General features: G+C 40.4%; 1 non-coding gene across 1 annotated transcript; it reads left to right on the forward strand.

Annotated features, from left to right (window-relative positions):
- The first annotated feature begins 1,300 nt into the window (after positions 1-1,300).
- Positions 1,301-1,404, forward strand: LOC148546012 (small nucleolar RNA R71). Its single transcript, XR_015902028.1, has one exon. It is a non-coding gene; the product is annotated as a small nucleolar RNA R71 (small nucleolar RNA).
- The last annotated feature ends 7,362 nt before the right edge of the window (positions 1,405-8,766 follow it).

Raw genomic sequence — 8,766 nt, forward strand, 5'->3', positions numbered from 1 at the left:
TAGATCACAGAATCCTCTGTCAATTTTTGTTTCCCCTATGATGCAGGGGATATGAAAACTTCCTGGGTCTGTTTTCTTAGAGACTGTGTCCTTCTTGATGAGGGCACTGCATTCTTTGTTCATTCTTACCGTTTGTCCTCCCTTCAAAACTCTTTTCTTGCTCAACAATTCCTTTAAATACTTGATATGTGTAGGCATCTGCTGGAGAATCTCAAGAAAGGGAATATTGATATGGAGAGACTTAAATGTCTCTAAAAACCTTGAATAGGTTTTCCCTTTTTCACCTCCTCCCAACCTCTGAGGAAATGGTGCTTTTGGTTGGTATGTTTCCATCGTGCCTTTTTGCAGTTCCTTGGCTTGATCAGTTTCACTTTCTTGCTTAGCTTCTTCCAAACCTTCCTTTAAGATTTCTGGCTCCTGTTCTGAGGGTCTGATTCCTTCTTCTTCTGAGACTTCCTTCAATATGGTGATGGCCTTGCAGTCTTCCCATCTCACTCCCTTTTGTGCCCCTTTAGGATTCTTTTCCGTGTCACTAGGGAACACTGCAGTTGACTTGGGGGCTTGTTGAGACAGCTCTCCTACTTGAGACTCCATCCTCTTTAGTCTTTCACCATGGTTCCTTAAGGTAGATCTCACATCATCCCTAAAGCTTTTCAATTCACTTACGTCCTGACCCATGTTCGCCAGCCTTCTTTCTATCCTGTTCAATTGATCTTGAAATTGTTGGTTCGGATTAGGTTGGGTAGGTTGACTATTTTGGCCATGATATGATGGTTGGGAGTAAGTGTTTTGTGTGGCTTGATATGATCTTTGGTTGGAGTTTTGGTATGTGGACTTGTTATGTTGGTTTTGCTGGTTTCCCCACCCAAAGTTTGGGTGGTTTTTCCAGCCTGGGTTGTAAGTGTTGGAATGTGGATCATATGGTTGCCTTTGTTGATTTCCTACATAATTGGCCTCTTCCCAATCACCTCCTTCAGTGCTTTCTTCCTCTTGATCTTGTGTGTGTATTGCAGCTACTTGCTTTGTTTCTAATTTCCTGGTGAGCTCTGCTAGTTGCTTGGCAAACACCTTGTTTTGGGCTAGAATTGTATCAACATGGTTCAGTTCCATGACTCCCTTAGTGTTGTGTCTCTCTGATGCATAGTAGTACTCATTCTCAGCCACTGTCTCAATCAATTCAATGGCTTCTTCCACAGTCTTTTTCCTGTTCAATGAACCTCCTGATGAATGGTCCACAGCCTTCCTTGATTCATAAGAAAGTCCATCATAGAAAATGTGCAATTGCACCCAGTCATGGAACATGTCTGGTGGGCATTTCCTTGTCAAATCCTTGAACCTCTCCCATGCTTCGTAGAGAGTTTCACCATCTTGTTGTCTAAAAGTCTGAACCTCAGATCGAAGCCTATTGACCTTTTGTGGGGGGTAGAAACGTGCCAGAAACTTGCTTTCCACCTCATCCCATGTTGTTAGGCTCCCCCTTGGGAATGATTCCAGCCACTTAGCTGCCTTGTCCCTAAGTGAGAATGGGAACAAAAGCAGTTTATAGGCATCTTCCTGGACTCCATTAGACTTCACAGTGTCGCAAATTCTCAGGAATTTTGTGAGATGTTGGTTTGGGTCTTCATTAGCACTCCCACCAAATGAACAATGATTCTCCACAAGTGATATTAGCTGTGGTTTGAGCTCAAAATTGTTGGCCTGAATGGTTGGTTTCTGAATACTGCTACCACAATTCCCAGAGGTTGGGTTTATGTATGAACCAAGAACCCTCCTCTCAGGAATGGCATTGTTTCCATCATCCCTCTCATGGTTGTGAACTTCTCTATCCATGTTGAGATCTAAAGCTTCCTCAAAATTGTCCTCAGATTCTCCTTCAGATTCTTCTTCTCCCAGTACTCTCTTCCCTCTTGCTTCCCTTCTAAGTCTATGAAGGGTCCTCTCTGGTTCGGTATATGGAGGAGTTGATGTCTCTCCTCTCCTACCTGTCATACAAGAACACAGCACAGGCAACAAACAAGTAAAATACTTTTGGTTAATGGAAGAGTATGGTTAGAGCAGTTGAGGAATTAATTCAAATAGTTAGTGAGTCAGTGAGTTAGTTGCTTGAATTTAAAGGCATAAAGAAAGAAAGCATGTAACAAAGTGCAGAAATTAAAATTCAACAAGTAACTTGAACTGAATTAACAAAGCAAAAAAAAATGCTCAATCTAGTTAACTTCCAATTTGAGAATTGTCAATCGAAAACCAATCCCCGGCAACGACGCCATAAACTTGATGCGCATAAACTAGTTATGCCACGATTTAGGAAATTGCACGATCGGCAAAATTCCTTCCGGCAAGTGCACCGGTTATCGTCAAGTAAAAACTCACAATAGAGTGAGGTCGAATCCCACAAGGATTGGTTGAATGAGCAATTCGGATTAGAAGTGTGTCTAGTTGAGCGGAATCAAGAATTAGATGAGAATTGTGGAATGTAAAATTGGCGGGAAACGTAAATGGCAAGAAATTGAAATGGCGGAATCTTAAATTGCATGAATTAAAGAGCAGAAGCTAAATTGCTGAAATTAAAAGGGAATGGGGGTGATTGCATGAATTGAGTTGCAGAATGTAAAGAGAAAGTGGAAATCGGAGATGGGGAATTCATTGGGTTTTAGGAGATATTGAGATCTCCGAATCAAAACATTTTTATCTCTTCTTCAACCAATGCGTTCATTGAAATTTTGCTTGGCAATCTTATGTGATTGGATCCCAATCCCTTGGCTCACCAATTCTCTCTAAAAACAAACAAATTTCCAATCCCTTGGCTTAAATGTTCATAAGAAGAGATGATGCTCGATCACTGATTATACCACACAGTTTCATGAACCACAATTTGGTAGGATTACATGTCACAATATCCATCCAAACCCCAATCCAATTCACTGTGAGAAAGCTTCTCTAGCATGAATCCTCCATTCCTTTCCCAAGGTTCCGAAGGATTCCAATTATGGGTAATTTCTTTCCCAAGACAACTACCCAATGGAATTAGATCGAGAAGCTTTCTAGCAAAATTCAAGAGAAAAGATTGAAGAAGAAGATAAAACTATTATTGATTCATTGAATTACAATAGAGCTCCCTAACCCAATGAAAGGGGGTTTAGTGAGTCATAGCTCTGAATTCAATTACAAAAGTATGAAAACTTCCCAAAAATGAAAAGTAAAGTCTAGTCCCTACTAACTTAAATTCTATCCTATTTATACACTTTCTACATTGAGCTTCTGTTGTGTTTCTTGGGCTTTGAGGCCTCTCCCTGCTTTCCTTTTTGCTTTGGGTTTATGATCCATAATCTTGATGAGGCTGCTGATCCAAATTCTGTAACATTCATTGAGCCAACTTAGTGATAATCAAGTAATAACACATGACTCAACAAATTGAAATTTCAGACTCATCAATCCTTCAGGCCCAATCCATAAACCATGATATTCAATTGGGTTTCATACCAGAGTAAGTTTAAGTTAATGTTTGTGCTCAAATGCTAACTTAAACTGCAATATTTTTGGCTCAGAAACCTTTTCTAATAGTGGCGTTTAAGTTGCAGTTTAAGCTTAAACTGCAGCTTAAACGCCAGACACTTCCAGTGATGCCCTTTGTGGAAGCACGTTTAAGCTTCAGTTTAAGGTTAAACTGAAGCTTAAACGTGAAAATGGAAGAAGGCAGCCCTGGAGGGTCACTTAGTCGAACACGTTTAAGCTTCAGTTTAAGGTTAAACTGAAGCTTAAACGTGGAGATAGGAAAGGCAGCCCTGGAGGTCGAACACGTTTAAGCTCCAGTTTAAGGTTAAACTGGAGCTTAAACGTGGAAGCGGAGAAAGGTAGCCCTGGAGGTGTCAAACACGTTTAAGCTCCAGTTTAAGGTTAAACTGGAGCTTAAACGTGGGAATGGAGAAAGCAACCCTGGAGGAGAAAACTTGGTCGAACACGTTTAAGCTCCAGTTTAAGGTTAAACTGGAGCTTAAACGTGGAAATGGCTCCCTGGTGCATTTCCCATTTCTGGCGTTTAACTTCCAGTTTAAGGTTAAACTGGAGGTTAAACGCCACCTTCACCCTTTCCTCAGCTTTCATGATTTTGGCGTTTAAGTTCCAGTTTAAGCTTAAACTGGAACTTAAACTCCACATGTGATATTCAAGCTTCCTTTATTGATTTTTGTTGCTTCCTTGCCTAGCCTCTTCTTCCCTGAAATCATCCAAACAACTGCATCAAAGTCTTGCAAATTTTCATGAGAATCTTCCATTCATAGCATTCAAGTAATATAACTAAAAACTCATGAAATTTGCATAAAAATCATACTGTTTGGATGGTTCATTGCTTTGTTATTCATTTAACCATTCTTGGTTACTTTAAGCTCAAGAAAGTGCATAAAACAACTAAAACTAACAGAAAAATGCTAGTGAAACTCGCCTAAGATGCCTTGGCATCAATTGGCAATCACTTTTCTCATTAACTTTGCAAGTTACCTCCCATTCCTTGCTTCCTTTGGTCCTGAAATCAAGCAATAGAGCGCATCAAAGTTCTAGTCCAAGTCATGGGCAATGCAGCATATAATTTGTCACTAAACTCATGCAAAATCCTCATGAAATAATGTAAAATGCACAATGTATGCTTGAATCAAGGTGTAAGTGAATATCTACCCAAAACTAGCTTATTTCCTAAGGGAATGCATGAAACTAGCCTAAAAACAGTAAAGAAAAGGTCAGTGAAACTGGCCAAGATGCCCTGGCATCACAACACCAAACTTAAAGCTTGCTTGTCCCTAAGCAAGTATTGGAACAAGAGAATGATGAATGGAATGCCAAGAGAGATGAGTCATTCTTGTGGAAGTCATATCACTGATTTTATGGTGCTTTCATGCATAGCAACTTAGGTTCATTCCTTTACTGGCTTTCAGACCTTTATCATGTCCTAAAACACTCACCTTGCTTACATCCCATGAGACTTTTATTCATTGATCCCTTTATTGTCATTTCAGAGCTTATTGGTGTTCTTAGGCTAAGTGCTCTGTAAGGGGGCAACTTTTTAAGATAAGCTTTCAGCCAATACTCCCGAACCAGTTGGTTCAAGGTGCTAGGTGTTGAAGCACCCCTAAGGACTTACTCCCTCAAGTCTCTCCCCCATACATACACACCACAGGCATATAGTTCATTTATTTTCCTTCTTGAGACCTTGGTGTCCAGCACCTCTTTGGGTTACTAAATGCTCTGTGGTGAGGGTTACTCTTGATAATGGACTTTCAGCTGATAATCCCGGGTTAGTTAACCCAAGTTACCAAGTGATAAAGCACCCCTAAGAGTTTATTCATCCAAGTAGATCCCTCACATAGGAACACCACAGACACATATCTTAAGATCAGAACCATTGGTGCCTAGCCTTATTGCTTACTCTTTTTCTTTTGTTTTTCCACTTTCATTATTCTTTTCTCTTTCTCTTATTAGGATCTTGTCATATACTTAGTCTCATGAGTATATTCAAAGCAAAGTATTTAGGCCAGATAGTTGTCATCCCACCTTATGGTTGAACCAACTTAGCTAACTTATGATCATACCACAAACTCATGAATGTACTCCATAGTATGAACTCTACTCTGATCTTTTGAAACATAAACATTCTCTCTTCATTTTATTTAAAGGGACAAGCATACAAGTAAGTTAAGGAGGATGCAGTGACATAAAGACTAGCACACATACACCTATTCAGAAAGAAAACTTAAAAGACAGAATTTAAAAAGATTTAAACATAACATGGAAGCATGTTCTATTTCATACAAGATCTTCCTTATTTAAAGCATAGAAAACGATGGACTAAAAAGAACTCCACCACCTGTCATTCATGTGGATGCCCATGCTCCCATCCTTGCTTGTCCTCATTGTGTCTCTCTTGAGTGCTTGTACTTCTACTTCCCTTGCCTTTTCCAAGCAGTTTCTTCCAGAAGCCAGTATCTTCCATCTTCTTCTTTAGTGCTTCTTTCTGCTGTTTCACCTTCCCTTCTTCTTGCTCTACCAATTCTTTTTGGACCTCATCATATGTGGGAATGGCATAGTGGAGATGATGCAATTGATTAGACATGTAATTCAACTTGGCTTGAGTGTTTACATAGAACTCCTCCCTATGTAGTTGCCTTCCTTCATTGAGTACACTGAACTCATTGAAAGTTTTCATTTGGGCTATTTGCCGCTGGTTGAGTTCTTGCAAGTGCTTCTTTTGAAGCTCTTGCCTCTCATTCACTTGGTTGATGGCTTGAGTGAGCTGGGAGTAGTGTTCCTGCTGCTGCTCCATTTGTTGTTTTTGCCATGCTTCCTGTTGGCTTAGCCAGTTGGATTGAAGGTTCAGTATTTGCTCTTGTCCTTCCATATGTCTCATCCCCAGATCCTCAATGGCTCTTAGAAGGTGACTCATGTTCAAGTTGGCTGGATCATAATACTCTCCTTGTTGATATTCTTCCTGATGAGGTTCCTCTTGGTGAACTCTTTCTTTTGCTTTTGGTTTTCCTATTTGTGGTCTTCTTTGTTTCTGAGCAGGTGTAGTATAAACTAATCGCTCGAGTGTAACTGGCCTCCCTGGGTTCACCCAGTCTGGATTACTGTCCTCAAATACTACCTTGGTCTTGTTGCATAAGCGGAGAATGGTGCTGGGGTACCAAAGCCTGGCACCTGAATCAACCTTCTCAGTTGAATCTTGAATCCCCTCGGCGATGAGCTCATTCACATTGATTTCCCCACCCTGTATTAAGCAATGCACCATAGTAGCTCGATTGATGTTTACCTCTGAATTATTTACAGCTGGTAGAATGAACCTCTTTACGAGTTCAAACCACCCCTTGGCTTCAGGGCTCAGGTCTCCCCTCTTGATGAACTTGGGTCTCCCATCTGTGTATCTCTCCCAGTCAGCTACTATAACACAAATGTCTGACACTATCTTTGAGAGCTCATCATTATCAGGGCTTCTACTTATCCTTGCTTGATAACTGTCCTCATCAAAATGAGGTGATTTCAGGTGAAGAGCTCTTGTTATGGCATTTGGGCTGAAGTCCACCTCCTTTCCTCTCACATAACTTTTGAAGGTTGGGGCCTTGGTTTTATCTTCTCTTACTACATTTGCATAAAATTCTTTGATGAGGTTTCCATTGATCTTCCCCTCTGGACTTGTGAGCAATTGCCACCCCCTCTATTCAATTTTCTCCAGAATTTGTGGTGACTCATTTGCATTGATTTGGAAGATTAACTCTGGCAATATCTTTCTGGCCCTTATCCGTTCAAATTCACGTTCATGAAAGGCAGTTTTGAATTTCTTCTCATCGAAAGGAACACTCTCCATGGGTTCCTTCCTCTTTTGCCTCTTTGAGCTTGATGATGCCATGAATTGAGTTGCTGTTTTGAGGGGGGGTTGGAGGATACGGATAGATGAGGAATAGGTTGGCAAGGACAGAGTGTGATGAAAGGGGTTGAGCAAGCCGAAAGTATGAAGTGTGGAGAGTGGAAATGGAAATAAGAGCAGTCTATAGGCGTCAGGATGAACACCATTAGACTTCACTATGTCACATATTCTCAGGAAGGTGGTTAAATGTTGATTGGTGGTCTTCTTGAACACCTCCTCCAAACGAACAGTTGTTCTGAACAAGGGTGATGAGCTGTGGTTTAAGTTCAAAGTTGTTGGCATGGATTGTTGGCTTTTGGATGCTACTTCCACAATTGCCTGGGTTTGGATTGATGTAAGAGCCCAAAACTCTTCTATCCTCCCCAGCATGATTTGCTCTACCTCCTCTCCCATGGTTGTGATCCTCTTCTTCATGATGGTTTTCCATGTTGTCTTCCATGTTTGGTTCAAAGAATTCCTCTTCTTCCTCAGCGCCAACCACTTTCTTTCCTCTTGCCTCCCTCCTTAATCTAAGGAAGGTTCTCTCAGGTTCAGAATCGAAGGAAGTTGAAGCCCCGCTTCTTCTCCCTGTCATACAACCATCAAGTGCAAGCAAGAAAAGATAGGTGCAGAAAGTATTTTTGTGAGAATTACTGTTAGTTCTGGGTGATGCAATATATCAAACAGTTAGTGAGTTAGCAAACAAAATTGAAAATAACAAGAAAAACAAAAGAGTAGAGGGGGAAGGGAAGAAGTTTAACTAAAACAGAAAGTAAATCACTCAAACAGAAAATGAAATTCACAAAATAAAAATGCTCAATCTAGTGATCTTCCAATTTAATCATTGTTGATGCACAATCAATCCCCGGCAACGGCGCCATAAACTTGATGCGGGTGGAAACTGTCTCTCAACAAATTTCCTTCGGCAAGTGTACCGAATTTGTCGTCAAGTAAAAACTCACAATAGAGTGAGGTCGAATCCCACAGGGATTGATTGATCAAGCAACTTTAATTAGAAGAATGTTCTAGTTGAGCGAATCCAGAATTTGGGTTGAGAGTTGCAGAAAATAAAATGGCGGGAATGTAAATAACAGAAAAGTAAATGCTAGAATTAAAGGACTGGAAGTAAATGACTGAAAGTAAATTGCAGAATTGTAAATGGGAATGGGGAATTTGCTCATAAAAGTAAATGGCAGAAATTAAAGAGAATGGGTAAGATCAGAGATGGGGAGTTCATTGGGATTAGGAGATATTGCAACCCTCCGGATCAAGTTCATTTTCATCTCTTCCTCAATCAATGCACTCATTGATCTCCTTGGCAATCTTAATTGATTGAATTACAAATTCAATCTCTCAAATCTTGATCAATAGCCAATTCC

Source organism: Arachis ipaensis, chromosome B9 (genome assembly GCF_059453495.1).
Source record: "Arachis ipaensis isolate K30076 ecotype BB chromosome B9, ASM5945349v1, whole genome shotgun sequence".
NCBI lineage: Eukaryota > Viridiplantae > Streptophyta > Magnoliopsida > Fabales > Fabaceae > Arachis > Arachis ipaensis.